Here is a 20,862-nt window from a genome sequence, read left to right on the forward strand (position 1 = left end):
CACTGAATGATAAATTTTAACAATACAGTTTTGTCACAAATTACCTATAACAGATGCGAAAGAAAGCGACTGCATCGGAAACCGCTCGGCAAACCCCACACGCCTATTGAGTGGTGTAAATACACCAGTCGTTTAGTCCGGAAACCTATGCTGTGTCGTATTCGCTTGCTGGAATGACATAGTACGTGGTTAGATATATGTTTCTTTTTAAAAACGGGTGTAGGATTTTTGTCGAACTTTTGAACTGTTATTTCTAAGTTTTGGTAATTTGTATATCTTATTTAAAATGGGATACAAATGTGTTTATTTATAAGAAAAAAAAAGATATTTATAGTATAAAAAATTAATTTATTTAACAAAATTTAATTAAAAATGTGACAAAATAGTACCTTTCTATTGGTTCTATCGGACTTTTTTCGACTATATAAATTTTTATTTGTAAACTTTAATACATCGAATATTTTCAATCTAATAAATCATTTAATGATGTAAATAAGAGGAAATTTCTCACATGGGTGGTCAAATTCTATAGTTTTCACTATATGAAACAGCCTCTGAGAAATGTTTTCAACTCAAAATGCCTTTAATTATGTTTGACTACATCAATTAAAAGGTTCTTCAAATACATCAATGTGATATTTGTCTAAAATTTGCAAAAGAATCCGAATCTCTGGATAACTCGAAATTATTGACCCATTTAAAAGCCTTTGATCATGAAAGTGGAAAAATTTGTTCATTTTATTTACTGGAAATGGAAAAATTATTTATATTAAATTTTGATGAGTTTTGCACTGAAGAAAACATTCAGAGGCTGTTTGATATAATGAAAACTATAGAATTTGTGAGAAATTTCCTCTTATTTACATCATTAAATTATTTATTAGATTGAAAATATTTCATGCATTAAAGTTTACAAAAAATAAAGATTTATATAGTCGAAAAAAGTCCGATAGAACCAATAGAAAAGTAACTATTTTGTCACATCTTTAATTAAATTTAGTTAAATAAATTAATTTTTCATACTATAAATATCTTTTTTTTCCTAATCTCCTACGAACTGATATAATATGACGAGCAATCTATTAAATTACTGTGAGATTATATGCCTCGATAACATATTGGTGCAGATTATTTTCACCCAAACAAATAATAACCCAAACTATACATTGATGCGGATTGTCTATGAACTCTTTCTGAAGGTCACAGAAACCTGAACGCGTAATTCGGTGTTCTTTCGCATCTGTTGTAGTTAATTTGCGGTTTTGTTCTAGTTAAGATACTGCGTCACAATTCTACCACACTGGCAGTAAAAAAATTAATCAAGTGCCCTAAAACCTTATAGATCTTCCGCAATTTTTAAAACGTATTTTTTACGATGCCACTCAAAAATTTAAGGGCGTCTCCACACATCGAAGAGCCGCGCGGCGACGTAAAACGCAGAATACCGCTCGTTGACTTTGAGCACATCGAGCACAGTTTACGCCATTCTCCACGAGATATAAGCTTGGGAAATTGAAGTGGTTCACATGGGTAAGAGTGTTATAGTTTAATGAAATTTTTCCCGCCACTTTATATGCGCTAAAGCGCCATAGAAAATAAAATTCAGTTTTATTTGTTTACGGATTATTATTAATATTCTAGAAAAGACTCTTTTTTATACAATCTTTTATAAAATCACACATTTTACACTATCAAATTCTTCATAATATCTTTTTTATATAAAATCTTTGACAAAGAAATTTTATAATGTAATAGCCACTTTTTACACATGCAAATCGGCACGCTAAGTCAGACCATGGCGACCCTGTATATGAATAAATTCAATTAATAATTTATTTCTTTATAATTACACGTCAATGCCTTTGTCACGTTAAAATCATAGACAAACAAATAAAAAGAGACTGGCAAATTAAATGGCAAAGAGAGGAACAACGTTCCCGTAGCGCAACTCAGACCGCAAAATTTCGTTCTATTTATGTTGATGTGCGCATTGCGTCTATTGGGCCCACTATCTCATTCTAATATAACAAGAGAGAAAGAAGCAGCCATATAAAACGTAATTTCTAAATAGAAATTAGAACAATCGCCTTTCGTTTTCGTCATCATGACAACCAAGATGACAACATCATGATAATTCGTCATGTTTGTTAATTTTTCTTTTGGTGATTTACCTTTTTTTCTAAACTCTCCATTTTATTGACTTATGAAAATGGATAGGGAACAAATTCCTTTGTTCCATATAGGTATTTATATTTTGTTACTTATAATTTTAGGTTATACTATTTGTTATTTTATTTGCTGCAGGAGCCAGTATCATCTATTTTTTATATGTATTGGTGCCCCCTTTCTCTGATAGATATGTAACGTAAAATAAAAGTAAGTAGTTATATTTATCATCTTATTAAGAAAAAAGTAGAAGTAGTAGTGTCAAAAATATTTCGAACCTCTCTTAACATAACAAATTAATACAATTATTTTTTTTTCATTTTTTGGGTAGGGAGTTTATAGCTGGTTTATAGTAACCAGAAACTTTATTAATATACCTATTTTACTTTTGTTTTAGGATTAAAACTGGACTTGTAAATGGTTCAGGATCATGATTCTCGTAAAGTCTTCTTTGCTTGGATAGTCACTTTGTTATTGCAATAAGGAATTTTTATCGAAAATGAGATTTTTAATGCCCTTTAAAAAAATTGGCCGATCGTTTCCTGCAACAGTCAGTTCTTCTGCATTTAAAATTGGTAGGTGGGTGGAATAAACACTGTTATTTTTTGTTATTATATTATAAAAAGTTTATTTATTTTTATGTATAAATAAATATGTTTATAAAACAGTACAATTTTTGCTTTTTTTGTAATTTCCCTTATAATAGTAGTATTCTTTCGTTCTGAAAGAAACTGCAAATTTTCACTTAAACTGATTTATTCCCTACACCAGGAATGAATGAATTACTACTATGAAAGAATACTACTAATAATGGCTAATTTAAATTTCCCCCCAGCCAGAATGTGCGATAATGTCTTACGATACGTTTTATACCTATCCCCTTCTTTTTCATATAAAGCACACATAATAAAGAAAGATAGCGACAAAGACGTATGTCCTGCCACGGTACTGGTAATTGGTTTCAAAATTATTATTCTGAGTTGCGCTACAGGAACGCGGTCCCACTCTTTACCATGAGATTTGTCAGTCTCTTTTTATTTGTTTGTCTATGGTTAAAATCCAATACATCAATATCACACAAATAAAATAAACGTTTTTTTCCATAAAAAGTTTTTCCCAGAAAACCTCCAATATTATCCAGGTAAATAATTCGAAAAAAACTCAATCAACTGCCGAGTCTAAAAATAAAAAGACAAGAAAAATACCGTCTATGGCAAAAAACGTAATGAAAATTTCTTGGTCCCCTAGTGTCAACCTGTCTGGGCTTTTCTATTTTCCCTCGCACTTTTTCGCTTACCTGGTGCAGGTAGGTGCAAGGCCGCCGGCCATTTGCATTTTTATTGCCTACATTAATTTGAATTGCTAAATTTTTCGGAAACCGGTTAGTTAAGGTAGTAGTGAGCTTTTTTTGAAATGCCAGGGAGGTCGATTAATTGCATTGAATTTTCATAAAAGGGACGAAAAAACTGTTTTTGAATAAGTTTAATCAGAAATAATGAATACTTGAAGATCAAACCACATAAACTTTAGTCCCGTGATTAAGCTTGACCGGCACAGCGTTGCCTACTTCCTAGATCCATACCAAAGTTATATTTTTTCTTATGGAACACCCGGTATTTTATTTCATTTTTGGATTCTTGGGCCCAAAAAAAGATATTTATTATAAGTATATTTTTCCATTTTTCAGTAAAGTATATTTCTCTACCTTTAAACTCGGCATAAGAATTAATTTCGAGAGAAAAGTAATGAACAGGGTGTTAATAGTCTATTCTATTGTAGCATGCAAATTTAAATATCTTTAAATATCTCAAAAACTAAAGATTTTAAACATATTTAACCCTTATAATAAATGCTTTTTTTTGGACCCATGAATCCAAAAATGAAATAAAATACCGGATGTTCCATAAGAAAAAATATAACTTTGGTATGGATCTTAGTTCTGAGACACCCTGTATATTTCAAAATAATTTTAAATTGTGCACATTGACTCCCCACATATACCCATAAAATATTTTATTTCTACATCTTTCCGTTTTCGTATAATCAACCGAGGCGAATGAGGTGCACCACCCTGTATACAGGGTTGTTCACCACATACGACACGGGGTGTTGTAGTTAAATGATTAGATTTTTACAAATTGTAAGTTTTGGGTTCGTTGTTTAAATATTCCATTGGTCTAGATAAATGAGGTCTAAATTATAAGAAAATGCATTTTCTACGAAAACTTGAAGGAATAGGTAAAAAGTGGTATAATATAATTTGATAGACAATTAAATTGTACATCTGATTCTCCTTAAATATACAGGGCGTTTCATTTAAATTAAACAAGTTATTGCCGTTTAAAGCTAGAAATAATTTAAAATAAATTTTTGACACTCTGTATGAGGTAGTATTATTTTTATTATTGCAACAAAATAACTGATCAATAAATAGACTTCAGAAAATATTTAGTATTAAAAACATTGATACCCTTGGAGAAATAAAGCTTTAAAATTTTTACTGCAATTTCACAAAATTGAAAATATTTCAAAAACGGTAAGGTTTAAGTGTAATAAACCTTAATCAAATTTACCTTTATTTTAATCGTAGAAACTAAAAATGTAATAATATACCGGGTGTTTCATTTAAAAAAATACAGCTTTGATATTTTTATTTATTTGGGATACTCTGTATCTTGTAAAAATATTTTTAAATTGTAGCTCTAATAATCCTTCAACGAACCCAAAAAATCTAATCATTTAGCTACAGCACTCCGTGTCATATGTGGTGAACAACCCTGTATAGCATGATACAAAACTGATGGTATGTTCCATCAACAACTGAAGTCAATGATGGCTTCTTGTACCATTTTCTTTTACAACCCGACGCGACGTTTAATTAATGTTTTAAAGTCCAACACTATTCAAGTCCCTCTACAAAAAATATGCACCCTAATGTACCAGCTTGAAAATTTCTCAACAGAAACCTTTCCCCTGTGAAGTAACTTCGATTTTTCCCCATCTGGCGTCTTTCCACTTCATTTTCTTTCAAGTCACAACCAGACACGTTCGGGCGATGCAATATTAATATTTTATGACCCCTTTTCCACGTACGAATGTTGAGAATTTAATACACTTTCACCCTGGCATTCGATAGCACGAAAATGAAACCCCACAAATACCCAGCGTGACACGTATTCTATGGCAACAAAAAAAAAGATTTTTTTTTATTTTTTGTTCAAAAATATATTGAGCTTATACTGGGTGTGCTAATATCCCGTGGGCCTTTTCCACTGCTAACTCTTCAGATATATTGTGGTCCTCAAAGGCAAGTAAAGTATTCAGTTGTTCTTTTATTTATATTAAACCACATGGCATAATTGCTGGTTAGATTTCCTAAGTATACGAGCCCTAACAACTATATGTTGGGATAAGGTTATATTTTGGAATTATTGCCCTGGTTTTTCAAAATGACTGAAAAATATACGTTTAATTTTTTAAATATAAACATAGCCATATATCCTAAACAACTTGACAATATTTTTATGAATTTGTAAATCAATTCATACTTACAGTAGCGAATTTTGTTCATAAAAGGACAAATTTGCTGACAGCTAAATGTTGGGACAAGTATTTTTAAATAATAATCATAGGCGTCTTTGCTATAAACGTCACAAATGTCGCAAACTGTTTACTTCAGCATTAACAGAGGCATTAACAGCTTGTAAGTGATTCGATACTTTGAGTAGTGAGATTTACTGTAACTGATTTTTTTTTTAATTTTCAATTTTGTTAATTATTTAATTCAAAGTAATGATCCGGGGGAAAGCTACAAATCAAAAACTACGCGAAATTATCATTCGTCACTACAGTACGGGAAAAACAATTCGAAAATTTTCTGATGATTTAAGTATTCCAAAAACGACGGTCTTTAATATAATAAAAAAAATACGGCAAATCTGCCAATGTAGACGTTAGAGGTAAAAGTTCGGAAAGGCCAAAAGTTGTATCTCAGAGAGATTTACGAAATTTAGTAAAAATTTGCAAGTCTGCGAGAAGAAGTACTCTTCGCGAAGTAACAGTGAAATGGAATACTGTAACTTGTTTAAATATATCAAGAGAATGTTGCCGAAAATATATCCATAAATGCGGTCTGGGGTTTTACAAGGTAAACTTTATTTTTTGTGGATAATCAATTACCTGAAGATTATTGATACAAATTCTTATTTAGGCCAAAGAAAAACCGCTACTGACAGAAATTCAAAAGAAAAATCGCTACAATTGGGCAAAATCTAAATTATCGTGGACACAAAATGATTGGAATAAGGTCATATTTAGCGATGAGTCTAAATTTGATGTTTGCGTTGGAGATCATGGAAAACGAATAATACGAAAATAAAGTAGAAGCCTTTCATAAAGATTGCTTAAAGAGGGTTGTCAAATTTCCTAAGGGGATTATGGTTTGGGGTTGCATGTCAGCAAGAGGTTTGGGCAAATTAAATTTTATAGATGGCACTCTTAACGCCCAAAAATATCAACATATACTTGAGACCTCACTTTTGCCTAGTGCTCAAGAATTGTTTCCAAACGAAGACTATATTTTCCAACAAGATGGAGCATCCTGCCATTCAGCAAAATCAACTAAAAATTGGTTCGGTAATAATAATATAAAAGTTCTATCCCATCCTGCCAGTAGTCCGGACCTCAATGTTATAGAAACTGTGTGGCATAAAATGAAGCAATATTTAAGAAACCACCCTCAACGAACAATTTTTGACTTGCGGACAAAACTGCAGGAAATTCGGGATAATTTTTCTCCTCAAATGTGCCAATCTTTGGCAAATACAATGCCATTAAGAGTTCAGGCAGTTGTTAAGGCTACCGCGTGTGCAACAAAAAAAGAAGATAAATGGAAGTCGTTGATAGGTTTGCGACAGTTTCCATCGTGATTTACTTATCCACGGACGAATATATGATCTAGGCTTAGACCGTTGGAGGATTACCATTCCAGGTTTGCAGTTGGAAAACAGAACGGTTCTATCCCTTGGTGAGCTCTCACCCAGAGTAAAAGGACTTTATTTCTTTTGCCTAATTTGTTCATCCTCTCTAGGCATTATACCTAAAGCTCTAACTATTTTACGACTTTTTTCTTCTTTGTAATTAATTATCTCTTCATTTTTTATCCATCCCGTTGCTATAAACGCATTCCAGTACTAAAAAAGGGTTGAAGTACAATTGAGAAAACCAACTTTTCAAATGATTAATGGTTTCCCGAAACTTTCCGAGGCTTGTCGCCCAGGATTTCTCTCTATCTCCTGTGAAAATGACGAATTCATATATTTTCCCCCGAATCGTGAAGTGACTGAAGGTAAAAAGCGATGAGCGCGGTGACGTCAGAACGATTTATTTATATGTAGAGCTGAAGAGACGCTACAGAGAGCTTCGGTGTCGATGATGAATGATATTAGAGCGATTAATCAACGTCTCCCAATATATCGTGTAGCGGTTGAGATTTTAGCGAAATTGTTATATAGAGGGGGTACTTGTTCGGTATATAGGGTGTCCCTGGCTAAAGGGGTCTATTTACATGCGATTACATACAATACAGAAAGGATTTTTTTTAACGCAGACCATGCTATACAGGGTGTCCCGGAGATAACTGCAAGGATTTTAAGGGGTGGTAGAGAAAGAAACAGATTGTCTCTTTACTATTTTTAAAATACAATTATAATAACAGAGTTTATTATGGTAAGAACATAGACTTAAAATAAAATATAGACTACACTATTTACATCTCAACGCGGACAAACAACCTTTTTTGTACACATGTTTACTTCTGGGTACAGTCGACCGAGCCTTCCTCATCCAGCCTATGTTGTCACGTCTTTAATATTATCAATATTTTTTTTCTTGTTATACACATATATTGAGATATTAATACTATAGTTTAATAAAGTAGGTTTTAATATTCCAGAGATGTATTAAATAGTCCTTATACTACTAAATTATAAGTCGGATACTGTTTAAAAAGGATAAGTTCTTTACAATATGACAACACCGATTAGAGGCGAGGGAGCCTATTCATTCATTTATTACCTTGTAGTACGTGTTGCACGTGTGCGGTAAAGCTTTGTTGCCGCTATCTCCCCGGCTGTATTAACGCATTTTCTTAGCTTGTAGTCCTTAAGTGTTTATTTTATTGACTTTTTCTGTTCAAGAACTATAAAATATGATTCGCCAGTGCCTAATTTGCAAGAAATTTGACTTAAATAATCCAATTAAGTCTTGAAACGACTTTCGACCGGTAGGCAACTCTCAATTTACCCATTAGGAGTCAGTGGCGTTGTTGTAGAAAGGCGCTTATTTAGATAATATTTTAGTAAAATGTAAAATCTGAATTTTTTCTCTTACATTACAATATTGACTTACTTACATTGTAACAAAATCATAATTATAACCCTGTTAATAATTAATAATGTTTTTTTTAAAAATATATTCCGGTTTATTCTAAAATTATCTTCAGAATCTAAAATAACATACAAGAATTTTAAAATGATATTACATTATGAAACAATATTTTTTAAGATACCGGGTCGTCTCAAAAGTGGCTCACCCCCTATAACTTTTTTATTTTTTCAGATACAAAAAAAAATTGTATGTTAGCAGGTATATGACATAAATTAGGATTTATTGACGTATTCAATTGTTTTTGGTCTCTTCCTGTTTCACCGAAATGATTACATCTTTTGATTTTTAAAGGCATCCTCGGTATATTGCTACTTTATTCGATAAAAAATGACACTCTGAATAGAATGACTATCATATGTCAACTTTTGACATTGTCGCTTAAAAACAAATCGTATTTTAAATTTCAATCTAGGGTGCCATGGTGTTGTTAAAAACACTAAGTTTTAATCAAGGAGCCTTGGAAAAATAGTTTTGATCGTCTAATGGGTTTCGTGTCTTGTTTAGGCCGGTTAAAAGATGTACAAATCGTAGTTTTAATCATACATATGTCAATTTTTTCAAATGGAACAAGGGAGACTCATTAGCATATTTGGAAAAAGCATTTTTTTATGAATATATTGATACCACACACTTGGTATTTCGAGTCAAATTGTCGTTATGAACCGCGTGTTACAATTACAATTAAACCATATGCGAATATGTCAAAAGTTGACATATTATGCTATGTCATTCTATTCAGAAATCAATATTATTATTAAAAATTAAATTGTTATCATTTTCTATAGAATAAAGTAGAAATATACCGAGGGTGCCATTTAAAAATTAAAAGTTATATTCATTTCCGGTGAAACAGGAAGTGACCAAAAACAATTGAATGCGTCAATCAATCCTAATTTATGTAATTTTTATTTGAAAATATAAAAAATTATGAGGATGAGCCACTTTGGAACGCACCCGGTATAATAAAGACAGTACCGAGTTAAATAAATGTAGTTTTCATATTATCCACTCCTATCACCTTCCTTGCTTTAATGGAACAGATTTATGTTTTCTCTAATTTACATAATAAGACGTCACTTAACCAGAAAAAAAATTACAAAAATCATATTTTTTTTCTCTCCCTGTCGCCGATTCTATTATATCTGTGAAATAGATCCTGTTTTGATTAATATTAGGGGTTGTAAATGTTTGACTAAAATTAATAATTTATTATTAATTTCAAAAATTACGTAATTTCGATTATAAAATTTCTTCTATAACGTGTATTTTATTATTTTTATCCTTTTTGGACTCTAAGACGTTTTTTTCTAAACTTTTATTCAAAAAACCTGTCCTAAATCTTAATAAAATATTTAAATACGATATATTTTTAATTTAATTATAGCTTCATTAAAATAAAAAAGTTACCCGGCTATGATACGGAGAGTTCAGGTGTACTTGAGAAACGAAAGACAGTGTTGTGTTTCTCGGCAGAGTCGTCAGGGAACGACCGTTATGACAGAGACAACCTATCTATCGCTCGTGTCGCACTCGTTATAACCTAAAACAATAACACAACAATAACAAGACGTTGTCTGACCGCATGTTCCAGCTATTTATGAATGAGATGCTCAGTCTATATTTTATTTTAAGTCTATGGGTAAGAATAATGGCAGGAAATAGATGTGTTAGCGTTCTACAGAAAATTATTAATACTAAGAACATCTCTAGAAGTTTAAAAACCAGAATGTACCAAACAATGATACGACCAATAGTGCTGTATGCATGTGAAACGTGGACGTTCAATGCAACGGAAAGTTCGAGGCTAGAGATTTGGAAAAGAAAAATACTGAGGAAGATTATTGGAAGAAAGAAGATGGACAACAGAAGAACAAATGAAGAATTAAAGCAATTATATCGGACAACGCGAATAACAGGAGTGTTAGCATGAGCACAAAGACTGAGGTGGCTGGGAAACATGGAAAGAATGGCTGAAGCAAGAATTCCGAGTGTGATAATGAAACGTGAAATAGGTGGAAAGAGAAGGGGAGGTAGACCGAGAACCAGATGGAAAAAGGATGTTGAAGGGGACTTGAGAAGGATAGGAGTGGATGGGTGGAGAATAAAGGCGAAAGACAGAAACAAATAGAGAAAGATAGCCAATCAAGCCATGAGCATTTTAGGCTTTTAGAGCTATTATATATAATAACCGAGTTACTTAACTTTGAAAATTTTAAAAAATAAAGGCAACATTTTGAGAGCCGCCACCAGCCATCGATAATCAGCCGCAAATACCAAGCAATTACCAGAATCTCAGCTTGTTCGACGTCCAGTGTTGACAAATCGACTAGCAAGAATTAAAAACGACTTGAAAAATTCAGATTAAAAAGCTCATAACCATAAAAATATTTGCTTTCGTTTAAGGCCCTGTATATTGGATTCTAGTTTCTAGTTTCTAGTTTTGTTTATAGATATTTACAGAGTAGTTTTAACCAACACTGTAGTTTTTGTTAATCACAGCATAATTTTTTTTAGTATTTTTTTTTGTATTAGAACTATATAAGACTGTAAATTCAATGAAAAGGAAATTCCTTACAGAATCCTCAGTAAATATTGTATTTGTGTTAATAAATTTCTGGATATATTAGAAACACATATACGGACATAAATTGAAATGTATGTAGTGAGCTGCAAGGACAATGAATTAAGGCGAAGCCAACATTAATCTTAGTTCATGTTTGTACTGTGCCTAATGTATTTTTAATGAGTTCCCCAAGACGCAATGTTCTGTTTGTTGTTGGAAAACTCGTTAAAAAACGAGTGTATCGAAGAAAATGGCGTAAAAGAAAGAAATTAGACGATATTTTAATTTCTCCAGGATATTTTGTTCTTTTCAAAAAATTGCTAGACTTGTTAATATTTATGGAGATGGTTGGAGAGTGTTAATAAACATTTTTATTCAAACACTCACCTTCACGAAAAGTTTAATATATTCTGTTCTAGTGGGCCGATTTTGATGATTTTTTAAACAATTTGTCGCTAAATTGTTCTAATTTTAAGTATCTCTTTCTAAATGTATCTTTAAACAATTTTGTAAAATAAGTATTAGAGTAAGTCAGTCTTAATCCAGTCAACTAAAACATCCACACACAATATTTTACATAATACGTTTTGGCTGAGCAGCAAAGTCGTAAGACAAAACGTCATGTGTAGACCACACTTTACATTAACAGTCGATTCTACCAATTCTTTTTTTTATTGCTTATTTTGACTATATATTGCAAAATCCATTTTTTCTATCTATTCGATGTGATTTTTTTTTCAAAGTCGATCCCAAAATGGTTGGTTATAAACCGTTTTTATTGTGGTGGCTTTTAGCGTTATTGCCATAAAATAAAGGGGCATAATAGCCAGCGAAATGGTCCCGGTCTCCATTCAAAACGCGTCAGAAAAAAATACCGTCAATTTTAAATACCGATATGTTAAATAGAGTAGAAAAATTTTACGATTATTTGAGTTGGGGAGACGTAAAATTTTATATCTGGAATAATATATGCCCCCGTTTTGTATGATACTGGTTCAAATATACAGGGTTGTTCACCACATACGACACGGAGTATTGTAGCTAAATGATGAGATTTTTACAAATTGTAAGTTTGGGGTTCGTTGAAGGACTATTAGAGCTACAATTTAAAAATATTTTTACAAGATACAGAGTGTCCCAAATAAATAAAAATATCAAAGTTGTATTTTTTTAAATGGAACACCCTGTATATTATTACATTTTTAGTTTCTACGATTAAAATAAAGGTAAATTTGATTAAGGTTTATTATACTTAAACCTTACCGTTTTTGAAATATTTTCAATTTTGTGAAATTGCAGTAAAAATTTTAAAGCTTCATTTCTCCAAGGGTATCAATGTTTTTAATACTAAATATTTAATGAAGTTTATTTATTGATCAATTATTGTGTTGCAATAATAAAAATAATACTACCATATACAGAGTGTCTAAAAATTTATTTTAAATAATTATTAGCTTCAAACGGCAATAACTTCTTTAATTTAAATGGAATGCCCTGTATATTTTAGGAGAATCAGATGCACAATTTAATTGTCTATCAAATTGTATTATGCCATTTTTCACCTATCCCTTTAAGTTTTCGTAGAAAATGCATTTTCTTATAATTTAGTCATCATTTATCAATATATCCATAGAATATTGACATTTTAGATTGTTTTTAAAGCAACAAATGTACAAAATGTACAGACTAGTAATATTATCGTTTTTAGCAAAACGATAATATTACTAGCCCATTTGTATGCAAAAAGAAAACTATTTAAATCTTTATCAAAGAGTATACCATTAATTAAATATAACACCATTATTTCCGCCCATATACTAATTAATTACATACTTAATTGTGTTCGTTAATAAATTATTATAAATAAATGTGGATTTGAGTCAGAAATCAATATAATAATAAGTTATCAAATTAAAGTCTCTGTTGTTATAAATAAGTATTTATGAAAAATGAAATATCATTTTTAAGGTGTTACTTTTTATCACACTGTCTAATGCCCAACAAAATTCAGTTTTTTAGTATTTGGAGCAATTATTATTAATGAACGCAAACAGTCAGTTAATGTAGTTTGAATACTGGAATCATATTAATTGATCCTCTTTAACAAATATTTAAACAGTTTTTTTTATTTTTTAATGAAATAAACGAATTATATCGACAATATTAGTATCTGTACTCTTTAAAAATTTGGTACATCTTTAAAAATAATCTAAACATCTGATTCTCGTAAAATATAGAGGGTGTTCCATTTAAATTAAACAAGTTATTGCCGTTTGAAGCTAATAATTATTTAAAATAAATTTTACACTCTGTATAAGGTAGTATTATTTTTATTATTGCAATACAATAACTGATCAGTAAATAAACTTCAGTAAATATTTAGTATTAAAAACTTTGATACCCTTGGAGAAATGAAGCCTTAAAATTTTTACTGCAATTTCACAAAATTGAAAATATTTCAAAAACGGTAAGGTTTAAGTATAATAAATCTTAATCAAATTTACCTTTATTTTAATCGTAGAAATTAAAAATGTAATAATATACAGGGGTTCCATTTAAAAAATGCAACTTTGATATTTTTTACTTATTTGGGACACTCTGTATCTTGTAAAATTATTTTTAAATTGTACCTCTAATAGTCCTTCATCGAACCCAAAACTTACAATTTGTAAAAATCTCATCGTTTAGCTACAATACTCCGTGTCGTATGTGGTGAACAACCCTGTATAGTAAAATTGGGTTTTGTGGACTGATTTTTACTGAACATTTAATATTTTACACTATAATTCAATAATGGAATTTTATTCATAATGATTTTACTCATATGACGTCCATCAGTTGGCTGGGAAGTGACGATCGATAACATTTCACATATAAATTTACATATAAAATGACAGCGATCTTCATTTCATAGCCATCGCTGACGTCGTTTTTTTTTCATCATACGGTATATTGTTTTATTATGAGTAAAAATGATACTTCTTGGGGCAATGCTAGACTTTTGACGACATTATAGGCGGAGCACAAAAAGTCATTTTTACTCCGAATAGATAATGCTATTTTTTTCAAAGGCCATAAATATTTTTTTAAACAATTTTATCTAACGTCAGTGAGTTAAGAAGCTCTTAACTCACGCATTTTGAGTGAGTTAAGAGCTTCTTAACTCACGCATTTTCATTACCGCAGTCCTTAAAAAACCAGAGTCGGACTTGAAATTATTTTAAATAATATTTAAAGAGTTTTGTTGTTAAGGTAGCCAAAACAAAACAAAGTTGAAGTGTGGCATATCATTGTACTCAGGTTAGTTTTTTGATTCTCTAAAAAGTAACGACAGGAAAAAATAAAATTGATTTTCAAAAAAATTCGTTTTTTAAAAAAACTCAGCAATCTTTGAAATTTTTAAAAGTTTTTTGATAGCCAGGGCCGGATCTACCTACGGGCTGTTTGGGCTGCAGCCCAGGGCCCCGCGAAAAACAATAGACCCATAGGTGGGAACTGTTGAATCGTGAAATAAAATTAAAATTCAGGTTAGAAGTTTAAGCCAAACAAGATGGCCTTGCCACTATGATGCTGTCAAAGCCTTAAAAAATAATTATGATGACATTATGAAAATGTTCAAAAGTTTCAGCGAAAATGAGGTTGAGAAAGTTGATTTCCGGAAAGAGGCACGAAATTTATTCAATAAAATGGCGAAACTCGAGACTGCAATTTTGATTATCTTTTGGGAAGAAGTTTTGGAGAGATTTCATTTAGTTAATAAAAAAATACAGAGCCCTGGTTTAGACATTTGTGAAGGCAACAAGTTAATTGTTTCTTTAAAAGACTTTGTGAGCAACATACGACATCAATCAGATCAAATGTTACAGGAATACGACGAAAAAGCTAAAAAATTAAGTACTAGTGTAATAATAGACTACAATTACATAAACAAGAGACGCATTATCCCAAAATTTTCAGATAAGTCTACAGGTGAATTCTCAGTATACGGCGCAGAAAGATTTAAAGAGACACGTTAAAAGTTGCGTTGGATAAGCTGATTATGGATTTAAATAAAAGGAGACAAGTCTATGAGACATATAGCAAAAAATTCAAATTTTTAATGGATTTGCAAGACAAAAATATCGAAAACATAGATTTGGAAATTGCACGTCATATTATTGATTACTATCCCGATGACGTAGACGAGCATTTAGTGAATGAGTGCATTCAATTAAAATCGTACTTACTCCAATCTATGTCTGAGTCTTACACCTCTTGCAGTGACATTTTTATGCTCATGTATGAAAATAAACTTATTAACGTGTTCCCTAACTGCTATACCATTTTAAGGATTTTTTTAACATTGCCAATCACTAGCTGTGAAGCAGAACGCTGCAAGATGTCCTATGTAGAAAATAAATATAGGACAACAATGTCGAACCATCGACTAAATAATTTATCACTTCTTTCCATAAATTGTGATCTAACTTTTGTTGACTTGGAATGTGACGACCAAATAACTGTCAATTTCTGTGACTACAACCTATCAATTTATTTTACTAATTCATAATAAGTAAATAAATAAAATTGTTTCATTGTTTTTTATATTCTTATAAAATATCACTATTTCGGTTTCTCTCTCACCCCAAGTTTGCCTGGAAGAGATTGCTACCACAGCAATAAGGTCGCCTTTTGTACAACTAATACTTGCGTAGAATTAAGTAACATTTATGTTACTTAAATCCACATATCACAAATACCGAAGTCTACAGCAGAATAGGCAGAGAAAGAGAATTGCTCAATATAATAAAAATAAGAAAAACATCATACTTAGGGCATATATTGAGAAATGAAAAATACCACGTCTTACAATTGATAGTTAAGGGTAAGATTGAAGGAAAGAGAGGTCTCGGCAGAAAGAAACTATCTTGGTTGAGAAACATCAGAAACTGGACTCACCTAACTTTTGAAGAACTTATAAGGAAAGCCGAGAATCGTGAAGATTTTGCCAATGTGATCGCCAACCTCCACGAAAGAGACGGCACGTAAAGAACAAGAATAATAATATATCATTATAGAAACAGTTTTTTGATATGGCTATTAGGTAGTTGAGTACTTATGTAGGTCCCTAAGTAGTTTCAGCCCAGGGCCCCACAAATTCACGATCCGCCCCTGTTGATAGCATCTTGTTGAACATCCCAAAACGCAACTTTGTCCCAATTTAACTATGTTCGTATCTATTACGGATACCGAGATACCAATGCTCGTACCCCGAATTTGTAGCACCCTGTATAGTTTTTAAAAAGTCATTTCGTGACGTTGAACGATGCCTGAACATTCTATACTTTTTAAATCCTTTATATTTATATTCCAACTCCTATTAACTCCCTTTATTGAGGAGAAAACTCCAGCCACTCTTCTCCCGAGTAAATTCAAATCTTTTCCGCCAATTTCGAATAATTTAGGCAAGAAAGGGATGATGAAACAGGGCCAAAGAAAGGGCCAAAAGGGGTAAAACGATTGTGATGTTGTTCTGTTGTTGTTGCTGCACGAATTAATTTTCTCTGCCTAATCGCATCTTGGGTCCTTTGTCGTCATTAGGCTTCGAACAATTGGACCAAATATAAACGAATATGTTCCCCTGGGTGTTTGTTTAGGACGAGTTAAGGGCACGGGACATGCCCTGTTTGTTTTTGTAAGGTCGGAAGGGCAAACCAGGGTTAGCACAGGTCGCGGAATTGATTATGATTGTCCCAGGACAAGCTACCGGAAGCCAAAAATAGAATTAATTATTTTAGATGTTATATAAATACTTAAACCTAAAGTATGTACTAGGATGTTAATCAGGAAAATATTTGTAACTTCTATAGGGTGGCTCAAAAAAGTGTGAATGGATCGGGATGATTTTTTTAATGGAAGACTTTGTATATTACTGCAATTTTGGCTTTCTTTCTGATTACTTTACATAATAATACGATATTATTAAAAAGCCCTTTTAAAAAGTCGCGGAATTGATTATGATTGTCCCAGGACAAGCTACCGGAAGCCAAAAATAGAATTAATTATTTTAGATGTTATGTAAATACTTAAACCTAAAGTATGTACTAGGATGTTAATCAGGAAAATATTTGTAACTTCTATAGGGTGGCTCAAAAAAGTGTGAATGGATCGGGATGATTTTTTTAATGGAAGACCCTGTATATTACTGCAATTTTGGCTTTCTTTCTGATTAGTTTACATAATAATACGATATTATTAAAAAGCCCTTTTAAAAAATTTATTAAAAATACAAGAAATGCTCTGAAATCAAAACTACACCAAGTATTTACTTAAATAACACTCTTAATTTTACCACAAAAATATTATTTCAACGCTACATTTTCAATAATTACGTTGATGGTATAAAATATTCCATTACCAGATAAAACAAAAAATGTACAATAATTTATTTTCCGATAACATTTTGAGAAAATTATTGTAATATATAAAGTGGAAAAACTGTTTATCCAAGTGAAGTAAAACATTAATGTGAATATTGTACAAAAAAATAATAAAATATGTACAAGCTAAAAATGTACACATAATATATTAATGTATTTGTTTTAGTTAAATAAAAATTGTATATGGAAAATTTCAAATAACAGTATATTGTTTTATTAGGAGTAAAAATGACACTTTTGGTGGCGAGGCTGCGGAGGTTTGATTGTTCAAAAGTCATTTTTAATCCGAATAGAACGTTTTTTTTTTCTTCAGTAAACGTCAAAAAAAATTTCGAATTTTCAAATTTTTTTTTTCGCGAAAAAAACATCACATGTTTCGTTTATTTTATCTCTTATATATCAGAATATACTACAACTGGTTGTAATTTTGTAGAAATCGAAAGTTCTGAGAGTTACTTCTCCCCCCCCCCCGTAACAGATATTATATTTTCGAAGAATGCATTTAAGTGTCTCTCATAATATTTTATTTGCTTACCATACTTAAGAAAAGTCAGTAGTTTCGAATAATAAGAGACGGAGCCTCTTAAGGGAAGCAACGCCCTTAAATCCTCAACGACTTTGTGTTATTAATGTGTTTTCAGGGGAGATTGGAGCATGTCGGACGCATAGTACAGATAACATAGATTTCTACTCTATGAGGAAGCTTGTAAGTGTTAGGGGAGCGAAGTTTTGGTTTGTTTTATTAGTGCCAGAGTCCCTTTTTGGCTTGTCAGTCGGATTTGGTGACGTTCTTTGGTGACAGATAAATGGGCATCGGTCATTGACGTTTATAGGGGAGGAAATAAAATATGTGAGGGTGCATTTGACGTATCCTATTACATAAATCCCGTCTATCGGAGTTTTATGGTTTTTATCTCGAATTGCTAAGTGTAGATTGACATACGCTTCGATTTTTATTTGTTTTATCGAGATAATAATAATGGTGGTCAGTGGTGGGTATACAGGGTGGCCCATCGAAAACGTTCCGCAAGGCATAACGGCCAGGATAATTTTTTTTTGAAAAAATCCAAAAGCACGTCAATTTTGTTTGTGAGGGGGACAACTTTTACCCCAAAAATGATTGCAAAATCTTCAACCCTCTAAGCGGGGGTGTCATCCCCCAACTTTTTTCAAATGGAAAGGGGGGTCAAGTGGCATCGTAATGAAAAGAGTTTTCTATTCTCTATATTTCCCCGCTTCGGTTTTGAAAATCGGTCAATTCATGAGAGAAATATGAAGAATTGAAATTAGAAAAGTGTATTTAAACCTTTATCAGAGTAAATGATAAGGATAAATTCCTTCGACTAATTTGCTATTTTTTCTTATTATTTCCAGATGTATACGCATTATTTCACATGCCACAAGGTTGAATGATCAGGTGCGGTAGTTGCTAGATAGCTGTTCTGTGACTTGTGCGTTGAAGTTCTTGTCAATATCGTTAAACTGACCCACAATAGAATTTCCAAAAATACCAGATTTCTTGTACAAGAAATCGTGAATAATAGCGTGAATCGTACAAGTGTCCAAAGGATATTAAAAAAACACCAACAACAAGTTCCACCCGTACAAAATTCAGTTGGTACAAGAACTCAACGAAGACGATTTTGATCGTCCCTTGCAATTTTGTGAAACTATGAGTGGTGAATAATAATAATTTCCTATTTAATGTGTATTTTTCGAATGAGTGTACGACTTAACAAGTATAGCTAGAGACGTGAGAAATATAAAATAACACGCTAGTCTCTTCCTATATTTGTACAACTGTACTTTCTTTTTGAACGGTGTAGTTAATCGGCACAACTGTCGGTACTGAGCTGAGGACAACCCCAGGGTTTTTCAAGAGGTGCACACACAAAACCCTCAGAAATTGAAGGAAATTCGTGGGTCAGAACTACCGCACCTGATCATTCAACCTTGTGGCAAATGAAAAAATGCGTAAACATCTAGAAATAATAATTAGTCGCAATTAAAGCAAATTAGTCGAAGGAATTTATCCTTATCATTTACTCTGGTAAATCTTTAAATAAACTTTTCAAATTTCAATCCTTCATATTTTCTCAATGACTCAACCGATTTTCAAAAACGAGGCGGGAATATACAGGGTGTTTCAAAACAAATGCGAAAAACTTCAGGGGGTGATTCCTTGTTCAAAATAAAGGGTAGAATTTAGAATTTAGAATGAGTGGGAGGGGGGTTAATCACTTCGACCTTACAGATCCATTGTGTCCCCCTTTCTTGAATCATAACTCATCATACAGTCCCAGGGCTTTGACAAAAGCCAGTATCTGGGACGATTTTATAGAGGGTAGTTCTCCATCTCCAATATCAGTCGTACCAAAATTCATGGCACGAATGGTTGTCGTCTCGGCGCACTCAGTGATGAGGTGTACTGGTGTTTCACCATCTTCCCCACAGAATCTGCATTCGCCGTTTCTTCTTAGTTTCAATCTACTGAGGTGTTCATTGAGGAGACAGTGTCCTGTTAAAAACCCCGTGACAATCCAAAGATTGTTCTTACTCAGACCCAGGAAGATCTGTGATTTTTCTTGATCATAAGCCCTCAGAAACTTCTTCGAGTGTCCTAGACCATTGCAAGATTTCCATTCCAGGTTGCGGATGGAATCTTCCAAGTTCTTGAGTTCCGCCTTGAGTTGGTTACCACTTGGAAAAATAAAGGGTAGTTTGCTTCATAAACGTTGGGTCAAAAGTCAACCATTAGGGAGATATCGCGGTACAAAGATGGCGGAAAAATAATGTTCTTATTTTTTATCTTGAAAACGAAAAGAGATAGACTAATGAAATTTTATGGAAGCATTACTGTTATGAAAACACACTTTCTGGTATTTTTTCACTTTTTAAAATGAGTGGAAGGGGTTGAAATAAACTACCCTATCATTCTTGTTAACGAAATTTAAAGAAAAATCTTATCAAACACATGCAAAAAAAAATTAATTTGGATAGTTTAGTTTGTTTAGAAACTTTTTTAACTCTTGTATTTTTTTTATAAAACTCACAGATTTGAAATTAAAAATAAAATGTAAAGCATTACATGTCAGGACTAAAAATATTTTTAGATTAAGAATCTAGTGATAATAATGATAATAATAATAATCTAGATAATAACGTATTGCAGTAGGGTAATGTCAAATAAAACAATATTAGAAACATCCTAAAAAGTGACAGCGGCCGACTAGATTTTTTCCTAAAAAAATTACAGCTGCCCACTAG

General features: G+C 32.0%; 1 protein-coding gene across 4 annotated transcripts in view; it reads right to left on the minus strand.

Annotated features, from left to right (window-relative positions):
- LOC115885424 (protein amalgam-like) overlaps window positions 1–20,862 on the minus strand; it is a 107,808-nt gene that overhangs the window by 27,876 nt on the left and 59,070 nt on the right. The gene's annotated exons all lie outside the window — the stretch shown is intronic.

The sequence above is a fragment of the Sitophilus oryzae genome, unplaced genomic scaffold (assembly GCF_002938485.1).
Source record: "Sitophilus oryzae breed Bouriz unplaced genomic scaffold, Soryzae_2.0 scaffold_381_pilon_pilon, whole genome shotgun sequence".
NCBI lineage: Eukaryota > Metazoa > Arthropoda > Insecta > Coleoptera > Curculionidae > Sitophilus > Sitophilus oryzae.